General features: G+C 38.8%; 1 protein-coding gene across 4 annotated transcripts in view; it reads right to left on the bottom strand.

Annotated features, from left to right (window-relative positions):
- The window catches only part of mid1 (midline 1), a 73,085-nt gene that overhangs the window by 15,757 nt on the left and 33,919 nt on the right, over positions 1–23,409 (bottom strand). Inside the window, exon 1 of one of the 4 annotated variants that reach the window (XM_057852355.1) lies at positions 2,101–2,807. The exons of the other annotated variants lie outside the window; for them this stretch is intronic. The gene's annotated coding sequence lies outside the window, so the exon portion shown is untranslated. Of the gene's footprint in view, positions 1–2,100; positions 2,808–23,409 lie in introns of those variants that run through there. 4 annotated transcript variants of the gene reach the window in all.

The following is a 23,409-nucleotide window of genomic DNA, read 5'->3' as shown; positions in this document are numbered from 1 at the left end:
ACATTGAGATACTCACAACAAGACTCAATTTAAAACATTATTTATGTACTGGTTTGTGGAGAGGGAAAGAAAGCCACTAGGGTAATGCTGTATATCAAATTATATGACCTCAAAGCAGGGCTTCAACTAGTGATGTTTAATAACTGATTAATCGGTTGATTCTTTTTCAATTAATCGCTTAATCGTTTTTCTTTTTTAATTTTTTTTTTTTTTTATTAAGAGTACAGGAAATATATTGACATAAATGGATTACAATTAAGTTACAGGTTTGGTCCATAATTTATAAATGGATTACAATTAAGTTACAGGTTTGGTCCATATCTTTTCCAAAAATAGGTAAAAATAAATAATCATTGATGACCGTTTGATGTCATTTTATATCTTATTTAGATTCAACACAAAAATTCATAAGGATCAGTCTACATTCATGAAGACTATGGAAAATGATTTATTGATATGATTGATGATGTTTATTTTTGCCTGGACCTGCCACGATTAATTGACCAATCCACAACTAATTAAATTCAAATTAATCGACAATTACTTTGTTTTTGCCCACAAAATGGTCCTCAAAAAGTTCTCTTTTTGAGCCTCTTAAATGTAAATATTCTATTAATTTAAAACATATATATATATATATATATATATATATATATATATATATATATATATATATATATATATATATATATATATATACTGTATATATAACCATTATTTGATTTTACTTCTATCTTTAGAGGGAAAACATATTTTTTAAATTCAAAAAACAAAAGGTGCATGAAATCAGATGATTATCTTCATTACCAACCCAGTGGCTGCCATTGAGAGCAACAGAACTGGGGAAGTCATTCGCTACCAACCCTCCCAGTTAAAATGGATGAGATGTCTACTAGTAGTAAACTGAATTCACGGCAAAAAGATAAAATTATCGTCAATGGCACATAGAGAGATAATTAAAACGAGATGCTTACCAAGCACCTGCTTTTTAAAAGAATGTAAATCTAATGTAATGTAATTTAAAGTAAAACTGTAAATACTTCCAAATTGTCTTGTCTCTGAGGGATTTTCATAAGTGATGCCACTCCAGCTCCATTGTTGTTTTGATTAGAGCGTGTAAAACGGAAGTCACGAGCAGAAATATGGAAGTAAAGCAGAAGTACCTCGGAAAATTGTTTATATAAAACCCGATTAGTCGATTCATTGCAAAAGTAATCTGTGATTATTCAACTATCAAAATAATTGATTTTGACAAATTTATGTTAAACTAGGTATCTTAAATGTTCGACATAGTTTCTAAATAGTTGCCGATAAGTTTGCTAATCAATTAGTCATCTATTAATTGTTGTGCCTTTAATCATTTACTGTCAATGACAGTGAGAGTTAAATTCATGAATGAGTTCGTAACCTGAACATAAATTTGAGGCATATCATGAATGTAACTTTATGGGTAACCCAAATGTCTACTGCAAATATATGACCTTAAGGGAGTCAGAAAAAAATCGTTGGACTCTGGCTCTGGATCATCCGTTTTGGGTCTGCCTCATCCGTTTTTTAATTTGTCCCAGATCAAGTACTTTGAGCCCTTTCACCCTTCTCCATATGCTGCAGGGAAGACTGACAGCTCAGCCAAGCAGAAGCGGATTGGCCCGCTTTGCTGAAGGCGAGGGCCTCCGTGCACTCCACACTATCACACACACTAAAGCCTTTGTTCCTGGGCCGGGTCAGACACCCCAGCTGTGAGTGGACATAGCGCACCCTTTGACCCCCCACCCTTGACATGCCCGCTCATTATGTGTGAAGAAGGCCAAAGCTTGTTATCGGGGAAGGAGACAGCAATTACTTGGGAGCATGTTGGTTCCTTTCACACGCGCGCACACACAGACACAAAAGGCACCTTATCGGACAAGTGTGCAATTGTTAGGCTGGTGATGTCACTGAATCATGCTCAGGTGACATCCTCCCCAAACGAATAGTTCAATTTAAAGTTTTACAGCAGAAAAAGTAGCATAACAGCACAAACAGTGTTTACGTACTAATACAGACGATAATAAAGTATGAAGACACTCCGAAAAAATCCACAAATCAGTGCAAAATTACCGATGGATTCCGCCTTGCTTTGTGAATCATTTCTGCAGAAGGAAGAAGAACCTTAACCATAAGCGGGGAAAGAAAATCACGTCCACCAGAGCCGAGCCGGCATCGTTGGCAAGCTGGGAAGCACACCCATCATTCCCAGACCGACATTCCCCTTAATCCCGCCGTTGAACTGATTGAGCAAGACTGGAGCCAGCACAACAGGAAAGTTGCCCGACAATTCCAGGAAAGCTCCAGCTCCACCTACAGCCGGAGGGATGGCCGGTACTGAAAGAGTGTGTGTGTGTTCGTATGTGTGTTGGAGAGAAAGTGAGCAAGAGTGAGAAAGAGAGTGGGCCAGCCCATGAGCTCACAGGTACATTTATGTGACATCAAACCATATCAGTGTCATGCTTCCTTTTGTGTGTGTCCCTTTGACCCTTATTTAACAATGCAATGCCATGTGAATCGCTACAGGCTCAAAGTGGAAAAATTCCCCCAGGATTCATGCAGATATGAACTGGGGAGGACAAGAAGTGAAGGATCATGTTTCAGTGCCATTGACCGTGATAAATGTCCAATTCATTTGAACTGAGAGAAGTTGGCGGCGATCATTCGCGAGGAGACGTCGAATTGATTTGAACTGGGAGCAAATGAATGAATATACATTCGCTGGCAGACTTCCTCGTTCAAACTAATTGGATGGTTATTGCCGCCAACGGTAGTGATTCAGTTACTGAAATGAGATGAGCGCGACTGCTCCAGCATAGTCTTAAAGGGAAAGTTCTTAAAAGATAAGCACTATTATGAGTTAGAATTATTTAATATTAAAACTTCTCTTGCTATTTTAATTTTTATGCAATAATAAATACAATAATTGTAAAATTAGTTTAACTAGTAGGTCTCCATTGTTTTTGACATTGCAGGGCGGTGACGTCACTGGGTTACGCTGGCAGGTTTCCAGAGTATGACTCTACTGGCACAAACATGTCATCTGTTCAGCCCTTTCAATTTGAACCCGAGAGGAACATTAAGGCGCATGACAGCACTGTAGATATTTCACAAAACAAGCAGCAAAAACTAAATGAACAGGAAAGACGGGATGAGACGAGACGAGAATAGAACAAAGCTGGTGTTCTGCCAAAATGTGCTACACCGGCAAAACATCTACAAGAGGCAAATTTCACACCCAAAGTACTACTGTGCTTTTTCAGCGTGTTTTGTTTAGATGCATACAGGCAGAACATACCAATGATACCTTAAGAAAATACTTAAAGGTAATAATAATATCAAATAAGAGTGTTTCAAATATGCTACGTGACGAATGTGGCCAACAGATCTACAATATGATTTAAAAGCATCGCAAGAAAACACAATGCTTAAAAGTATGAGAGGGAAACGCATGCAAAAAAGTATTTTGATGCAATGAAAGGTAATAAAAGACTTAATAAAAACACAAATAGTAAGTACTCGCTGCTTTTAACCGATGTGCGCATGTGTTGGATGTCTCAGCGGGAAGGAATTGCAATCGCCGCTTTTAACCGATGTGCGCATCCATTGCGTGTCCATTGCGCGCATAAAACATGGCACCCTCCGTAGCTCAAAATGGCGCCCTCCGTTGCTCAAAATATGTACTATATATTATAGATTTTTAAATCAGTGGCAATATTTTATGTGTTTCTAATAACATATTTTAGTAAAAGAGAACAATTGTGGCTTATTAGAGCCTACAAGTCTTTAAGTCCGAGGTTCCCTTTAAAGCTAATGCAGCTTTAAGTTGTGCGATTTAAGATAAGAGATTATTTTTTATTTAGTATTTTTTATATCCGCACATTTATAAATGTATAATGTTAATTTAAAAAATATATAATAAAATGAATAAAAACAGAATTAACTCTGGTAATGGCTCTAAATAAAGCTTTAATAATGATCTTTTTTTATTCTTTGGGTGGGACAGCATATTATTAAGATCAGTGGTCCGCAACCTTTTTTGCCCCACGGACCGGTCTGATGTGGGCCTTTTCACGGACCGACAATGTGTGGCAGAAAAATTACAGTGAATATTAAATAACCTGACAGGGCTAAAAACGAACATAAGCGCAGGGTAAAAGTAACTCACCATACGCTGATTCAACCTTTTTTAACGGCGGCCTCCCCTAAAACCTGACGACAAATTGAACACAGGTTTAATGAGTTCTTCCCCAAACATGAAAGGTTTCTTGGCTTTAGCAATACGGTTCGCCAAGACGTATGATGCTCACAGTGCATTCACTTTTGTTTGCTAGTTTTTCGCCACATATCGTGCAGAATGGACTTGTTGTAGGCTCCTCTTCTGGCTCAACAAGTGCCTTTTTCCCGTAAAAAAAACTGTCCAAAGATGTTGCCGCCTGCAGAACACAGCCAACTGCAGCTACATTGAATGACGCTGGGCTGTTATAGGTGTGAAAACACCCCAGTAATGATGGCCAACCACTAGAGGGATACATACACAAATCTGTACTAGGATTAGTCAATAGACTGGACAGGCATAGTGATACGTCAAGAGGCACAGGCCAGATTGCGGTTGCTAACAAATTATTTATTATTTCTCTGCGGCCCCGTAGCGAATGTGCCACGGGCTGGTACCGGTCCCCGGTCCGGTGGTTGGGAATCACTGATTCAGATGATTGCCTTATAAAGGGTTAAACGCTGAACAAAAGTAAATGCTATTTCCATTACAAAATTATACAGCAAAACTATTTTTCCCTCTATTTGTGCTGTCAGCTCCCAAACACAAATGAATACTTCCACAAAAAAACAAAGTTATTCTCATGGAATAATCGTTGCTAGATTTCCATTCTCATCTGTGCCTGGCCGACTTCTTAGCAGTTACTTTAGATTACACGCACTTGACACGTTCGTTTCTATCAGATTCAAATACAGTGGTACCTCTACTTACGAACGTCTCTACAAACGTAATTTTCAGGTTACGACATGTTTGAACGGGAAAATATTGCCTCTTGTCAAGGAAGAAATTTCAAGTTACGAGAGGCAAAAATACCATACAGTGGTATGAAAATGTATCTGAGCCTTTTGGGATTTCTCACATTTCTGCATAAAATCATTATCAAATGTGATCTGATCTTTGTCAAAATCACACAGATGAAAAAGCAGTGTCTGCTTTAACTAAGACCACCCAAACATTGATAGGGTTTCATATTTTAATGAGGATAGTATGCAAACAATGATAGAAGGGGGAAAATAAGTCAGTGAACCATCACCTGCAAAACATCCTGATAAACCTTTGAATGCTTTCTTCCATTGATGATTGCAAGTTGTACAGGCCCTGAGGTAGCAAAATAGCCCCAATTCATGATGCTCCCTCCGCCATGCTTCACAGTGGGGATGAGGTGTTGATGTTGGTAAGCTGTTCATTTTCCTCCACACATAACGTTGTGTGTTACTCCCAAACAATTCAATTTTTGTTTCATCAGTCCACAAATTATTTTGCCAAAACTTCTGTGGTGCCTTTTTGCCAACATTAAACGAGCAACAATGTTTTTTCAGACAGCAGTGGCTTCCTCCGTGGAGTCCTCCCATGAACAACATTCTCGGCAATAGTTTTACATATAGTTGATGTGTGTACAGAGATATTGGACTGTGCCAGTGATTTCTGTAAGTCTTTAGCAGACACTCTAGGGTTCTTTTTTACTTTTCTGAGTATTCTGCACTGAACTCTTGGCGTCATCTTTGGTGGACGGCCACTCCTTGGGAGAGAAGCAACTGTGCCAAACTCTCTCCATTTGTAGACTTACTTGACTGTCGATTAATGAACATTCAGACTTTTAGAGATGGTTTTGTATTCTTTCCCAGTGTTATACAAATCTGCAATTCTTAATCGCAGATCTTCAGACAGCTCTTTTGACCGAGCGATGACGCATATCAGACAATGCTTCTCATCAAGACAATTCTTACCTGGTGCGTGTTTTATAGTGGGCAGGGCAGCTTTAAACCACTCATCAATGATTGGGCACACACCTGACTTAAATTGTTTGGTAAAAATTGGTTTCAATTGCTCTTTAAGTCTCCTTAGGCAGAGGGTTCACTTATTTATTTTTTCCCCCTTCTGTCATTGTTTGCATGAATGTCCTCATTAAAAAAAAAACTATAAATGTTTGCGTGGTTTTAGTTAAAGCAGACACTGTTTTTAAATCTGTGTTATTTTGACAAAGATCAGATCACATTTAATGGTGATTTGATGCAGAAATGTGACAAATTCCAAAAGGTTCAGATACTTTTTCATACCTCTGTACAATACTGTAAAAGATTAAATGTAGCACCATAACATCCTGGTGCCCTATTGGTCATAATCTTTCACATCATGCGTCTGTAATGGAACACTGCTCATCTTGTTGGCCTATTGCTGATCACATTCCAATTTGGGTGTCGCCGTATGATGACGTGCACAGGCGCGACGGTGTTATTCTTGATATAGCGGGTCGATGTCTGAGCCAAATGATTACAAAGTTCCCCGTGTTTTTTGTCTAAAGAAGAGTTTTTTTTTAAGCTCATAGATGGTTCATTACAATAGAAGCACATTAGAGCACACAGTGTATCACAAAAGTGAGTACACCCCTCACATTTCTGCAGATATTTAAGTATATCTTTTCATGGGACAACACCGACAAAATGACACTTTGACACAATGAAAAGTAGTCTGTGTGCAGCTTATATAATAGAGTTGATTTATTTTCCCCTCAGAATAACTCAAAATATAGCCATTAATATCTTAACCCTGGCAACAAAAGTGAGTACACCCCTTAGAAACTACATCCCTTAATCCCTAAATGTCTAAATTGAGTACTGCTTGTCATTTTTCTTCCAAAATGTCATGGGACTCGTTAGTGTTACTAGGTCCAGGTGTGCATAGGGAGCAGGTGTGTTCAAATTTATAGTGCAGCTCTCACACTCTCTAATACTGGTCACTAAAGTTCCAACAAGGCACCACATGGCAAAGAACACTTTGAAGATGTTAAAAGACGTATCGTTGCGCTACATGAAGATGGCCAAGGCTACAAGAAGATTACCAACACCCTGAAACTGAGCTGCAGCACAGTGGCTAAGATTATCCAGCGTTTTAAAAGAGCAGAGTCCACTCAGAACAGGTCTCGGGTTGGTCGTCCAAATGAGCTGAGCGCACGCACGTGCTGAGCGTCACATCCAAATGCTTTCTCTGAAAGATTGTCGGAGTGCTGTCAGCATTGCTGCAGAGATTGACGAGGTGGGGGGTCATACGCCGCACTCTACATCAAATTGGTGTGCATGGCTGCCACCCCAGGAGGAAGCCTCTTCTGAAGACGGCACACAAGCAAGCCCGCAAACATGTCAACAAAGCACATGGATTACTGGAACCATGTCCTACGGTCTGATGAGACAAAGATTAATTTGTTTGGTTCCGATGATCTCAAGCATGTGTGGCGGCGACCAGGTGAGGAGTACAAAGATAAGTGTGTCATGCCTAATGTCAAGCATGGTGGTGGGAATGTCATGGCTGCATACGTGCTGCAGGTGTTGGAGAGTTACATTCCATTGAGGGAAACATGAACTCCAACATGTACTGTGAAATACTGCAGCAGAGCATGAACCCCTCCTTCCAGAAACTGGGTCGCAGGGCAGTGTTCCAGCATGACAATGACCCCAAAAACATCTCCAAGATGCACACTGCTTTACTGAAGAGGCTGAGGGTAAAGGTGATAGACTGGCCAAGCATGTCTCCAGACTCGAACCCAATAGAACATCTTTGGGGGATCCTCAAGCGGAAGGTGGAGGTGCACAAAGTCTCAAATATCCGGCAGCTCCGCAGTGTCATCATGGAGGAGTGGAAGAGCATTCCAGTGGCAACCTGTGAAGATCTGGTCAACTCCATGCCCAGGAGAGTAAAGGCGGTTCTGGATAATAGTGGTGGCCACACAAAATATTGACAGTTCACATGTTATATGGTAATATTGACAACTTTCACTAAGGGATGTACTCACTTTTGTTGCCAAAGGTTTATATATTAATTAGGGCTGTCAAAATTATCACGTTAACGAGTGGTAATTAATTTTTTTAATTAATCACGTTAAAATACTTGGCGCATTTAACGCACATGCCCCGCTCAAACAGATTAAAATGACAGCACAGTGTCATGTCCACTTGTTACTTGTGTTTTATGGTGTTTTGTCGCCCTCTGCTAGTGCTTGGGTGCGACTGATTTTATGGGTTTCAGCACCATGAACAATGGCGAGCTACTAGTTTATTTTTTGATTGAAAATGTTACAAATTTTATTGAAACGAAAACATTAGGAGGGGTTTTTAATATAAAATTTCTATAACTTGTACTAATATTTATCTTTTGAGAACTACAAGTCTTTCTATCCATGGATCGCTTTAACAGCATGTTAATAATGTTAATGCCATCTTGTTGATTTATTGTTATAATAAACAAATACAGTACTTATGTACCGTATGTTGAATGTATATATCCGTCTTGTGTCTTATCTTTCCATTCCAACAATAATTTACAGAAAAATATGGCATATTTTATAGATGGTTTGAATTGCGATTAATTACGATTAATTAATTTTTAAGCTGTGATCAACTCGATTAAAAATTTTAATCGTTTGACAGCCCTAATATTAATGGCTATATTTTGAGTTCTTTTGAGGGGAAAGTAAATTAACTCTGTTATATAAGCTGCACACAGAATACTTTTCATTGTGTCAAAGTGTCATTTTGTCAGTGTTGTCCCATGAAAAGATACACTTAAATATCTGCAGAAATGCGAGGGGTGTACTCACTTTTGTGATACGCTGTAGGTCTCCATACGTTTTTGTCACGAAGATTGAGACAGGCGATAGGCACCATCAATCTCGTGAAAGAGGACATTGCCTCACTCGAAAGGTAAGAGATATATTTCTTTTTCTTTGCAATTTTTTCTATTATCTAGTTCATTACAGGTATGTCGCAAGGAGAAGTACCACGGTACATGTCTTTATTATGCCCATTTTACATATTGGTGAAAGTAATTTTTTTTCTGACAGAGATTATTTTTTTTCCCTACTGTCACTCAAGTTCCTAACTGCAGTACTAAAGACCGTGTTGATCCTAATGCTACTGCTGCTGCTTAATTGCTGGCTGTTACAATATATCAATCATGTGCGTGAGCTATGAGGGAAAAATTAAAAAAAAAAAAAAAAAAAAAAAAGCATCTCCCATTGGTGCATACAGTGTATCTCAAGGAGACGAAAAAGGGAGCTAAAATGAAATAAAAATTGAGTTACTTCCCAACCCCAGCAGAACCAATACGTAAGGTAAGCATGAAAGCATGTGCTTTGATTCTGTTCTAGACCAAAAGCATATTGGAGACTGTACAGTATACTTGAAGTATAAAAGGAGACGCGAGCGCTGCGTTTTTGTTCAGCATTATACTCAAAGCAATGTTGTGTGGTGACTCACAAGTGAGGCATTAGACATGGACCGGAATCTGTCTAAGTAGGACAAAACTCCCTTGGGATCCACACAGCAAACACTGCAATGTCCAACAAATCCAGAACACAATCTGGAGCGGCGTAACAACTGAGAAGACGAATGCCTTGAAAACACAACACATCAACCTCCAGCTGCTCTCCCCCATGATAGACAACAAGCCAAAGCTGACATGACGTGACATCATCTGCCACATCTCAGTCGGCTCTCGAGCGGAGGTGCCATCAGCTTTCCTTGTACTGCGGGTCGCTCATCGGGAGTCCCCTGAGTGACTTCTTGTCTGACTTGAAACACACACACTCTCACGGTCGATATAAAAAGGTATGCACAATTCAAACAAAACATTAGTGCTTGTAGACCAACATGGGAATGTTGACTGATGTTTCCTGTCACTAAAACTCCTCCATCGACAGTCTAAAGCCGAGATCTCCTGGGTTCGAATCTTGTTTGCCTTTTCTTAAGGTTCGTCAACCTTCTTTTTTTTTTTTTTAACCTTTCCTTTTCAGCTGCTTAGACACAGAGAATGGTAAATCTGAATACCTTTAAAGGCTGGAACAGTTTTAATGTGCCACAATGGATTTTGGTCGACTCTCTGTGTGGTTATTTGTATTGCGCTGTTTATTCTGAAAATGCAACTGAACAGAAGAGGATTTTAACTTAGGCCAAAAAATGATTGAAAATTGTAGAGATATTTGTTCCTATGTGTTTGTTCATTGTACTTCGTACATTCTTTTTTATATCATTTACTATCGGATAGGCAGTGTTGGGCACGTTACTTTAAAAAGGTAATTAGTTATAGTTACTCACTACTTCTTCCAATGAGTAACTGAGTTAGTAACTGAATTACAAGTATTATTAATAGTAAAAGTAACTACTTACCAGGGAAAGTAACTATTTCCGTTATTTTAAAAAGAAGTTGTTGTATGTCAAAGAATTTGACATTTTCTGAGCAGTATTCGAGTCAGTTGAATAGAGAAGAACAGACAGGTAGTTGTGATATAGAACCTTGTAATATTTATTGCACCTCACCAGCAACAGATTTATCCTACACTTGAAGTACAACAAAAATAAACAGTAAGATTTTTAGCCACTAGCTTTGTGGTAGCGTGTGTAGTTGTTAGGTGCTTCAGCAGATTTGAATTGCTTACCAAAGATGTCGACAAAAGCTTTGCCCCGGGACATAAATTACACTTTACATGCACGTTCTTTCGACTAACTTGAAATAGTGTTTATATCTCCACCTCGTAAAGGAAAAATTTTCCTCTGAATGCTCTGCCATCATATCCCTCTGCATCTGTTTTCCGTGTGTGTGTTTGCCGCACGCGCTGTTCCGGTTTGTATGTGAAAACACCGGCTCTGATTGGCTTACCATGACACATGACTCCAACCCTCAGCCAATCACAATCACTTTCATCGCATCTATCCAGGGGGTGCATTCAGGTAGCCTCGTCCCCCTACTCCTCCCGTCACACTCAACGCGTCTGCCATCCTCAAGATGGAAGCAGCATTCTTGCTGGCTGACAGTGGGGGATGGGAACGAGGCTAGCATTTAGGTGTAGCAAACACAGAAACGTTAGCTTAGGACAGCTTTGTCTAATTGAATGAGCAGGAACAAACAGCCGGGAGTCATAAGAAGTAAGTGCGCTATTCTCGAACCTGAACGCACCCCAAGTCTTGGATGACAAATAAACAGAGCAGAATAGACTCGCTACGGCTGGTAGTTTCTTCAATTTATTCAGAGTAAGTAACACACCGCTTTTGACCGCTAGTAATGGTAACTGCGTTGTAACGGCGGAAAAAAGTAATTAGTTAGATTACCCCGTTACTGAAAAAAATAACGCCGTTACATAACGGCGTTATTTATAATGGCGTTATTCCCAACACTGCGGATAAGGATTGCACAGCTCACGGCGTCTTCTCTTAAGCAAGGTCATATAGACCCTACTCACATGACGTCACAACCACGCCTCCGCGCCATATTGTCCGTCAGCCCGTCGGGTTTAAGCATTACCGCTACGTAAATTCCTCCTATTATGGCGTGTTTTTCTGCTCGTTAACATTAATAATCAAAATGGTGAAGGCGTGTGTGGCGGTTGGTTGCAATAACAGAAAAGATAGACGGAGAGACTTGAAGTTCTACCGTATTCCGAGAGACCCGGAGAGGAGAGCGAGATGGACTGCTGCAATTCGACGAGAAAACTGGGCACCAAACGATCACCACAGATTATGTAGTAGTCATTTTATATCTGGTAAGATGCATTTAATATATATTTAGAGGGTTTGGGGCTGACAACCACAATTAAGATCATTGCGAGGCTAATCGCCGACAACATACAGTTTCAAATTCAAGATGCTTATTTCTTCCACCATTATTATATTTTGAATAATATTTAGCTGGTACCAAGTGATAGAAGCTGGCCTCGTCTACGGATCATCAGTTAAACAGGTGTGTCCAAACCTTTTGCAAAGGGGGCCAGATTTGGTGTGGTAAAAATGCGGTGGGCTACCTTGGCTGATTTACATAGAACAATATATTTAAACAAATTTTGGCAAGCCGTTCTGTGTGTCACATTTGCTTTGTTATTTTTTTTAATTCATAATTTCAACAATCTCGTCTTTGTGGCGTTCTCTTTCGACACTCGGGCTGTTGCGGAATACTGCTAATGTGAAATTAAACTAGCTTCAAGTTGCTATAATTTCTCGCTGCGTATCTTCCCTGTAATGTTGTCGTACATGTCAGCGTGTCATGTTGGGTAATATCATTATCGCGTCACATTGAACTCTTTGAAAACAGCGACTGTCTCTTTGCAAATGAGGCAGACACAGTTGTTGCGTGTTTTATTGAAGAAATAGTCCAATATCCATCTATCCTTGAAGCGTGGCCATCGCAGTCAACTTTTTTTTAATTGATTGTCGCCATTTTAGAAAATTGGAAGTAAAGGGTCACACGGGGTAATGCTGCTTAGAGCAGGGGTCTCCAACCCAGTCCTCAAGGCCCACTGTGGGTCCTGGATTTTGTTCCAGCCGATCCAGCAGAGACAGTTGAACCAATGAGGCTTCTGCTAAAACAAGACACACCTGACTGCAGTCAACTGATTGCACTTGTAAAACACCAGATTGGGGAAAAAGTGTCGTCATCATGTTTGGTAGGAATGAAATCCTGCACCCACAGTGGGCCTTTGTGGAATAGGTTGGGGACCCCTGGCTTAGAGTGCTGCTCTTAAAGTTTTTCAAACTTTCGTGAGAATAGGCTGATTTTGTGTGGACAAGATAGTTGTAGATATCAGGGTAGCAGATGTCAGGCAGAGAGGGCGAAGACAGCGGGTCGAAAAATATCGATTTAGGCATCAAATATGGATCTGGCGAATGGATAGACTGAAGCTTTTCCACATAACGCCTTTTATGCAACGCATCCAATGAGTTTACAGCGTCTGAAAGCACCGGGGCTTCCATGAATTGCACTATAAATTGCACGACAAATTGAACCCATTGAGAATACGGATAAACAATGACTGACAATATGGTGGCCGGATACAGCGACACGTCATTGTGTGATGTTGGTGAGTGGAGTCTATAGAGATAACACACCTGCCTAGTAAAATTGCCCTTTCTTGTGTCGTGAGCCACTTCATGAGTTAACATGGGGGCCTGCCTAGTTGTAATCGAAATAACAAAAACTATATCCGTTTATAGTTTGGGACAGATCTCTTCGGGGACACCTGCGTGGGGCTCTCAGGGACGCTTGTCCTGGCCGGCCAGGTATTAAGTATTCTCTCCTTAATAAATGTATTTATCTCAGGTGATTATTGCTTATTGTTTCTGATATGTGTCGTCATCTCATGTTCATTAAGAGAATAAAAGAACCGGCAAAAAAAGAGAAAACAAACAGTTTTCTTCTTCAAACTATACAGTATATATACTGCCTAACTAAAAGTAGTGTTGCAAGTTCTCTACAATAAACTTTCAAAAGCATGCATGTTAGCTTCAGTACAAGGATACAACTCCAACAACTAGGCATGTCCCGATCCGATCATGTGATCAGAAATCGGGCTGTTTGCACTATTTTTCAGAGGATAGGGATCGGGTTTTTAATTAAAAACATATATTTGTTTTTTTGCTCCATGCTCGTACAGCCTCTCACTCTCCTTCCTTCTGCTTTTCTTGTGTGCCCTGGAGTTAGCTACTTAAAGTTAACGATTATTGACAGTTTTGTAGTTTTGATCTTGCAAGAGAAGCTTGGTAGCTCTTCGATCAAAGGCGCAAATGAGTAAACCATCGTTTAGCTTGTTACACACTAGCGGTAGTGCTGCTGTGGCAACTCATTGTGTAAGTGACAGGCTGTTCTCAGCAGCGTGAGCGGATTTGAGTTGACTGACTCAATGAAGCATTCAATAAAGACATTCTTGTTTAGAAAATAATTCACATTATGAAGGAGGAACATTAACATGTTTAAAACTTTGTTTAAAAAAACACACACACAAAAAAAAACACTTTTTTTCGGTATCGGATTGGGACTCGGTATTGCCAGATCCTCAAAATCAGGTGACTCAGGCGCAAAAATATGCGATCAGGACACCAACAACCTACCAACAACCTTTCAAAAGCAAGCATGTTAGGTGGAGCACAAAGATAAAGTAAAAGATCTGGTACCATGCATAGCAAAAGTATTCAGAATTCTTTTTTTTCTTTTTTTTTAACCAATTTTGTGATAGACACCTATATTTATTTCTCATGTACATAAATATACAAACACTATACAAAAGAAAGACTGTTTAATGCTTTCATTTATTTACCTACTGGCTCTAGCGCTAGTCACTGCATAAATGTAGATTATAGTCTGCACTTTGCTGGAACAATCCATAGGGTTCACCTCATTTCTTTAACTCATTCACTACCATTGACAGTCATGGACGTCGAAATTTATTTAAACTTTGAGGCCTGACAGTGATCACTCATTGCCAGCCACTCCATGTTTAAATGGATTGAAAGTTTATCACGATCACGGCAAGCAATGAGTTAGATGTTGTGATTTAAAAAAAAAAAAAAAAAAAAAAAAAGCCAGTACTTCTCCCAGGCGCTTTAAGTAAATTGCAACGTCTGACTTCAAAAAGGAGGATGTGGAAGCCACAAATGCCACTTTTCAGTACTAACTCGGCTATAATCACTTTAGTTTGGGGCAGTTGCTTTTCTACCACAGCAAATGGAGAAAACCGCAACGCATTAAATGCATCATTTGAATAACAACAAAGCATGAGAACAAACTTTTCATCATGATTGTTGCACAGAGACATAGTATTTTATCGAAGCGATTAACCCCTTGATGCCTGAATTTATATGGAGGTAGATTTGTGTCTTTATTATTCAATCAAAAAAAAAGTTGCTTCAATCAAAATATATATTTTCAATTGAAGAAAGCGTCACTTCAATCAAAAAAAAAATGTGTTTGAATGCAAAAATAAATTTGAAACAAAAAAAAAATATATTTGAAAACTATTTTTCTTTGATTGAATTTTATTTTTTTTAATAAAGTCAAGTTTTTTTTTGATTGAAACACCATTTTTGATTGAAGTCATGTAATTTTGGCTAGGACATATGTGTCTTTATTATTCAATCAAAAAAATAAATTGCTTCAAACAAAAAAATATATATTTTCAAAAGAAAAATCACTTCAATCAAAAATTAAAAAAAAAAAAAATCAATCGTAGAAAAAAAGGTTTGAATGTGAAAAAATATTTGAGACTCAGAAATTCGCATTTGAACACTTTATCTTTCATTCAAACTGTTTTCTTTGATTGAAGCAATCCTTTTTGTCTTTGAGCCATATTAGGGGTAGGACATTTGTGTCAAAATCATTCAATCGCAAAAAAAGTTGCTTTAATCAAAAAACTATTTTTAATCAAAGAAAAAATCATTTGCAAAAACATTTTTTTTTTGAAAATATATTTTTTTATTTGAAATATATATATATATATATATATATATTTTTTTTTTTTTGTCACTTTTTTTTTAAAAGCAAAAAGTTTAAAAAAAATTTTTTTTTTCAAAATGGAAAAAGTTTTGAACACACTTTTTTTTTTTTTGAAGTGGAAAAAGTTTTGAAGGCACTTTTTTTCGATTGAATCATTTTGACACAAAGATTCAACTTCAACGCTAGTTCCGGTGTTTTTGAGTGGCAGGTGGCTACGCCAATGACATAAAAGTATGAAGCAAGCATAATGGCCACCAGGGCTCCATCCAGCCATCGGAGTCTGCTGGAGTCTAAGCCGAATATATATATATATAACATGTTGATGAACCCGAATCGCAGTTTCAGCAAAAAAATTAACTTCCAAGAATAATTATCATAATAAGTTGAAAATAAGCGTATTTGTTTCCCATCATTTTTTTGCGGAATTCTAAATCAGGCTGCTTTGGACAGCTATACTTTTCGCCAAGATCGTCATTCATTGATTATGGTAAGCCGGTGTTTACAGGTGTTCTGTCAAATTTTGCACCCCATCAGAAATTGCTTTTTAACTTTGTGTTAAAAATGGCAACGAAAACAGTGGTTACAAAGTAAACCCTACAAACTTTCTTTATATAAAGGAATATTTACTTGCGTTTGATCATGTATGCACATGTAGAAAAGCTCTCCTCAGACACATTCTACCATATTAGCTGCACACAACAACTGCACGCCGCTCTCTCACTGTTTACGTCTTCGCCGTGTAGTTAAGCATTCATTTACGCCTTATGCGTATGGAACATGTATGTTTACAATGTTACTTGTTTATTTAGCACCTGTGGATGAGATTGAGAATCCATTTGAATGTAAAAGAGGGTTTATTCATCGCCACAACAGATTTGGGAGCAAAATATTTTATGGGTGCAAAATTTTTTATACAATTAGTGTCTTTAGTGGGGGAATTTGAAACTCCACTCACCATTTTGGCAGAACTCTCTGGCTTTTTATGGTCCACATTTTCCATCCTTGGTTCTTGCTCAGTAGTTGTTGCTTTTGAAAGCTTAGGTTTGAAAAAAATACGTATATCCATCTTGCCTCTTCGTTCCTCAGGTGGTTTTGGCTAAACAAAGCTAGTTGTGTTACTTTGTATTAGTGGGTTTCTTGAATAAAACAACTTACTCAAAGGATTGACATTTTTTACTGACAGATCTTTAGTTACAGAACAGAAGAGACGCATCATCAACATTAACTGTCCACTGGTGGGCTTTTTATCAGCTGTCTCGAGCTCTCTGAGTATCTCTGACTTCCGTGTGCTGTGATGAGCAGTCATTACTAATCGAACAGGCAGATACGATTTGCTCATATCATTACAATAGTCACCTGATCTGTTCGAAAAATAATTTTAACCCATTATAATTTTTTTTTGTTCATTTCATTCATTTTTGTTGTGTGTTTTATTGCTTTGCAACCTTTATAGACAATATTTTACAGGAAAATTTTTCATTTTAAAATCATATATGGGAAAGTCAATTACCTGCAATGACACTTTTAGGCCACCAGGAGGGCCTGGCCCCCCTTAAAATCCACATATGTGTATAATATTCACAGAGTATGTGTTGTGGCAGTAAAAGAAAAATTACATGTACAGGTAAGTCCCCGGGTTACCACGTACCCAATTTACGCGATTTCGACTTTTTTTTTTTTTTTTTTTAGTTGCACAAACAGTACCTAATTGTACCTCACTGTATCTTATATTTTACTCTACTTTATTAACATGACTTGTTTGTTCTGTCCTCACGAAACATAAAAGTGTTCATCTTGACAAACAAAGCAGTTTTGCTTTTTGAAGCTTTTTACTTCCTTCTCTTTTGACAATTTGTAAAGCTGTAACACACATACAGTATGCAAACGTCTGTTGAAAACGACACACATTTCAACAATAGAACACTCGACACAAAACCATTAGTCAAACGTCCATCTAGTCTGAACAATCTGGAAAATTAGTTGATTAAATTAGCCTAATTTTCCTCACAAAAATCAGCTAGCTTAAATGCTACGATTCCTAACGTATTTATAATTCTCATAGCAAATCGCTCACACGTGACTCCACAAACTTTAGCTCTAAACCTAATTACAAATGCACACACAAACATATATTAGCTGAAGCAACTTGCAGCCTTACACGGGCCAAACCAGAGTGCAGCTATCCTTTATCCATGTGAGACGTCTGAATGCTCCTACATGTAAAGCCTTATTGAACGACAGTCCAGCCAGACCCAGTGCTGCCACCAGAGGGCAGTGTATCCGCCAACATTAAACAAAATACAATACTTTTGGAATTTTTGGATAGTTATTTTTAAAATTTAAAGGATTAATTCTGATTTACGCGGAAATTCGGGTTACATCGCCAGCATAGGAACAGAACTCGGTCGTAACCCGGATACTACCTGTATATAACACCGATTGATGTTGCTAGATGTCCAATCCATTCGTTCATTCTCTCCTACCAGTCAAAAGTGTTAGGATGTCCAGTGCCATCAATGCAGGAAATTAGTTAAATGTGGATGCAGGTGTCACAGGGTTAAGGCCTTTACACCAAAGTGGCAGACAAACTAAAATTATGTTATGAAAGGGAGGCCATTCCCTTCACACACAAAAAAAAACGCTGAATGTGTTATATCAAGGTCAAATTATTTCATAGTGGCGCTTAGAGTATAAAATCCCACGGTAATGCTAACACGTTTTGACATACAATTAAGCGTGACTGCCGTAGTAACGCAGTGCTCGCTGCAAATGCGTGGGGCTTTGTCAAGAAATGAACTTATCACTGGCACGTTGATTTGATTAGCAAGTAATGGCTCGTTTAGAGATGAAACGACGACAATGTCAAAAGATAGAGGGGAAATTTCTCGCTCAAGCACTTTCTAATCCACTTGGACGCGGTCTTTTATCAGCTTTTAATGACGGTCGCAGAGTGAGTGAGAGTGAAGGAGCTATGCTGCCACTTTTTTTCAGTGGAGAAGACACCTAACGTCATTATAGGTAATGAGCGCGGCCACGACCGACGTGCGGGCCTGCCGGTGCTGGGCGAAGCCGCCACGCTCCGCCGCGGCCCGCTCAGGCCTGTAATGTGATTTACGGCTTAAGCCCGACAAAGCGCTTCATTAGACCGACAAATGTACCCTGAGCTGCAGCCCGACGCAATGCTGTGATTAGACGCGCACTTCCTGCTTCCTGACTGGCATGCCTCATTGTTACCATCGAGGATCTTATGCTTCCTTTGCCATTTGGTTTGCTAGCGTTCGCAAAATCTGCTCAATGATCTGTATGAAATATTGAAAAAAAAACCAATACAAGATCTGGAATGTGAAAAGATATTTGACAAATGTGCATATAATGACTGAAGTTACAAGCATAGCTCAAAAAACGACGACGACTTGCTCAAAACCTTTTGGGTGATGACAGCATAATGGGGGGAACATACAATTGTGACGAGCAACATGGTACAAACGCAAAATTGCATAATGATTACAACTTACAAGTTACAACAATAGTTAAAAAAAATACAATTCCCCCCAAAAAGGTTCAGAGGGTTGCAATAAAGATCAAAGTTGAGAAAAGTTGGGGAAAAAAATACAATTGTGGTACAACTCTAGATAGGTTCAGAAGGGTTGAGGAAGTTACAAACATGCAGTAACTGTAAAGGTTCATAAGGGTCGAGGAAGTTACAAATATATATATTAGCGGTTAGGGCTGTCAACAGACTTGCAGGGGCCTGGGGACAAGAGACCCTTGCTTGTCACGACAACATACGCAGTACTTTTAAGTTTAACTAGGGCTGCAGCTATCGATTATTTTAGTAGTCGATTAATCGATGAACCATTAGTTCGACTAATCGAGTAATCGGATAAGGAACATGAAAAATTAAATTACCTGAGCTGAGCCTCAAACGGTATAACAAATGAGGATCTATAACAAAAGAACAATTGGCTAACTTACATAGCAAAAGTCCGCTAATTTGAATATAAACTATAAACTTTTTTTTACAGTGATCTTAACAAATGGTTCAGACACATATTCCCACAAAAACAGGCTAAATATACCTATAAACTAAATTACGAATGTATTAAAAAAAAAAAAAATTACCTCAAACAAAAACTTAGCTTATGTTGGTCTTAACAGGGAGCACTTGGATTCAGCCATGTGAAATGAGGCAGACTAGAAGGCAGTGTATCCATCCAAATCAATAAAACTAAATGCAAACAATTTCAAAATAAACCATTACAGCGCCACTTAAATTAAAAGAATACTCGAAGCAGCAAAATTTAAGTCGAATCTTTTTATGTAATCGAATACTCGAGTTAATCGATTAATCGTTGCAGCACTACTTTTAACGCTTAGCAAGCAATGACAGTGTAAATTTTCAAATTATTTAATTTGAGATGGACAGTTAAATTTAACAGACTGTAATGTGATGTGACACAATATAAACAATTTCCATCAATTGTCCCATGTAGGCTATAATACAATACCACTGAGAGTGCTATGGCTGCCAGCTAAGCAACAAAACAGTGTAACTAAGCATCCTGTGCCTGCCCCTTCCACATCCCTGGGGTTATCAAGCCCCCAAACAGTGATGTACTGAGATTTTTTTGACAGCAAAGTCAACATCATCATAACATTAGTGAAATCCAGTTTTTGAGCAAGGTCACGCTTAATGGAGAGCATGGCTAGGTTGTTAAGCCTGCCCTGTGATATGGTGGAGTGTAGGTAGTTTTTTTATCATTTTCATTTTACTGAAGGCTTGCTCTCCTCCAGCTACAGTCACTGGCAATAAGGCGTTATTTTGCTGCCTCTATTCTGAGCGAGCACTAATGGATTTTGAGCAGAGAAAACACCCCTCCTGCTCTTGCTCAATTTCTGCACACCTGTGCTGCCTCTATTCTGAGTGAGCAAAATGGATTTTGAGCACACCTCCTGATCTCGCTAAATTTCTCAACTCCTGCGCTCGTCAGTTTTTTTTCATTGTGCTCTCAGTTGAGCACACAGTACTAACGTGTCACGAAGCCAACCAATCAGAGAGCTAGCGAAGGACAAACAATTAACCAGTGTACTTCCGTGTGTGCACGTGTGTAATAGTGTGCTTCATATTAGCGTTTGCTATAATATACAGTGGGTTGTGAACCCAAGATAAATCCAGGTGCGGGACCCGAGTCTGTTCAGCCTCGCGCACCTGCTCCCCACAGACTAACACATATCCCTGATCTCCCATCACCTTCTGTCTCCTCGGCTCAACGCGAGCAGCATGTCTTGTCATACCGCAGCTCAATAGGCTACTACGTACGTAGTGTAGCCTTGAGTGCGCCAGAGCGGGGTCAAACCATTCTCTGCTAAGACAGAGGGAGTGGGGGGGCTTTGTACAAAAAAAAAAGGAAAAAATATATATTTGAAAAATTTAGTATCTTAAAGTTTTTAAGTCTATATCGAGTAGAACATAATATTTAATCAGACAATGATTTAAATAAAAAAGAAATATGTGATTGTAAAGTAAAATAAATTAAGGGTCATTCAGGGGCCCCTATGGTTCTCAGGCCAGGGACAACACACTCGGCTGCCCCATGAATTTATCATTGCTCGGGCTTTTGTAATGTCAATGCAATACAACTAAATGGCAGATAAAGCATACTTACCTTATAGATGCAGCTGGAATGTAGTAATAGTACAGTAGAAGGACACCATAAAAGAGTTATTGCATAATCGCTTTTCCATCACTGTGTACAGCATTGTGGCGAGCGACGTGAAGAAGAATAAGAGGACTGATTTTATGTTTGACATTTGCTGGTCCTGTGTCTCATACACCGCACGACCCCAAGAAACAGCGCCTTAATAACATCGGCAACCACCACTCTCAGTCATGGTTGCCACAAATACCCATGAACCATTACGGGCATAACACATAATAAATAACAGTCGCTACAGTATGAATAGCCAGCCGAAATTAATCCTTAAGTGACAGTCCGGAAAATTGTACATTAAAAAAAAAAAAAAAAAATCTTGTTGAGGAGTACACAAAGCCACAAAGTATCTTCACAACACATTTGAAATTTGCACATTTTTACAAGGTTGAAAGCCAACAGCGACATTGCAATTGCAAGATACTTTTTTCCCAAAAGAAAGAAGAGAAAGAAGAAAACAATCAGGTTGTAATTTATATGAAAATTTTGGGAGTTTTGAATTAAGTTTCCATACTAAATGGAGGCCTACATAGATCAAACCCATCTAAGAACACTACCAGATACGTAAAGTAGAACTGTGTAAAATTTCATCAAAATCACCCAGCCGTTTTGGAGTCCATAGAGAAGGAACACACACAGACACACCCTCTACACACAAAGTTCCATTTATTTATATTTCATTAAAGTATAGATTAGAGGAAAAATCTTTTGAAAGGTCATGATATGGACCAAGAAGGAGAAAACTAGAGAGTAAACATAATTGTGGTGCTCCATCTGCACACAACCATAACAAAATGCAGAACTTTAAAGGAACAACCAATATTTAAACAACACCTTTTGGAGTGTTTTGGTCGTAAACACAAGATTGTTGTTTGAGCTCTTGCATGAAACACTTCCGAAAATATCATATGAGACAGAATATTAAGTTTATAAAAGTCCTCTGCCAAGCACAAAATGGATATGTTTCACCTGTGTGTGGTTTTAAGAATGAAGTAAACCACTTAAAGTTATTTAACCACTTGCCACTAAACCATTTGTGGTAGTTTTGGACCTGACCAGGTAAGAGGTAAGAGCTATATATATATTTTTTTTAAATCAATGTTCAACTTTCTTTGTGCTTTTGTGAGGTCAGCTGCAAATACTTCCTGTGTGTAATCTGGCACGTGCCAGCAGTGGGAAAAAACCATGTGCGCACCAGACCATGAGGAACATTTTGTGAAACAAAGACTTCAAACGTGTTGTTGCATCAGCAACACATTGCAGTTTAGAGGAGGCAAATCTCAGAAAACCTTACAATGTAGAAAATAGTCAAAGTGCACCACACCGTGGCTATTTTAATAACTACAACTATTGGACCCCCTAAAAAGAAGCACAGTTGAGTTTTGAAGATTATGCATTTTCCTTTAAGTGTGAATGTGAGCTCTCCAATGAGGAGAAACATAGGGAAAATGGATGGACGTAATTTTAGCCTTATCCAAATGGGCACTATATCTTTTACATGACATTATATTGTGACAACAGCACTACAAGCTTCACATCCATTTCAATATCTCAGATGTCATCTCGTGTACTGCAACTGTGAATTGCTATAACAAGTGCAGATGTATTAAACCACACTGCAGTTCTTGATTCATTCTTTACCTAGGCGAGTTTACTTGATAGCATCGCACGCTGAGAGACTCGCAGCATTCACGCAGATACAAATACCATGGAAATGTTTTTCATTTTGTTTACAGTAATTAACACTGCATGAGTGGTCCTTTGAGTGGATTCCTTGCAATAAAGAGGTGCACAGCGGAAAAAAAAGCAGTTGATGAAGTGCATGAGCCTCTTGATAACAGACCCTCACTGAGAGGGCTGGCAGCGAATGAACATTCGTTCATCTACTGACAGCCCTCAAATTAAATTAGACATCTAGCATCATTAATGGCAGCCAATGAGTTAATTTTGGCCCTGATGGTGGTATTCACAAAACCAAGTACTATTTGAGGTGGAGATTGCAGTCAAATATTGAAAAACCTCTACCCTCAACCACATGTGTCAAACTCAAGGCCTGGGGGCAAGATCTGGCCCACCACATCATTTTGTGTTGCCTCGAAAATAAATGAAAGAAAAAAAAAGAAACACATGCACACAAAAAAAGTAAAA

The sequence above is a fragment of the Corythoichthys intestinalis genome, chromosome 12, assembly GCF_030265065.1.
Source record: "Corythoichthys intestinalis isolate RoL2023-P3 chromosome 12, ASM3026506v1, whole genome shotgun sequence".
NCBI classification, from domain to species: domain Eukaryota; kingdom Metazoa; phylum Chordata; class Actinopteri; order Syngnathiformes; family Syngnathidae; genus Corythoichthys; species Corythoichthys intestinalis.
The sequence above is the reverse complement of the archived record's forward strand: the minus strand, read 5'-3'. Positions and strand labels throughout refer to the sequence as shown.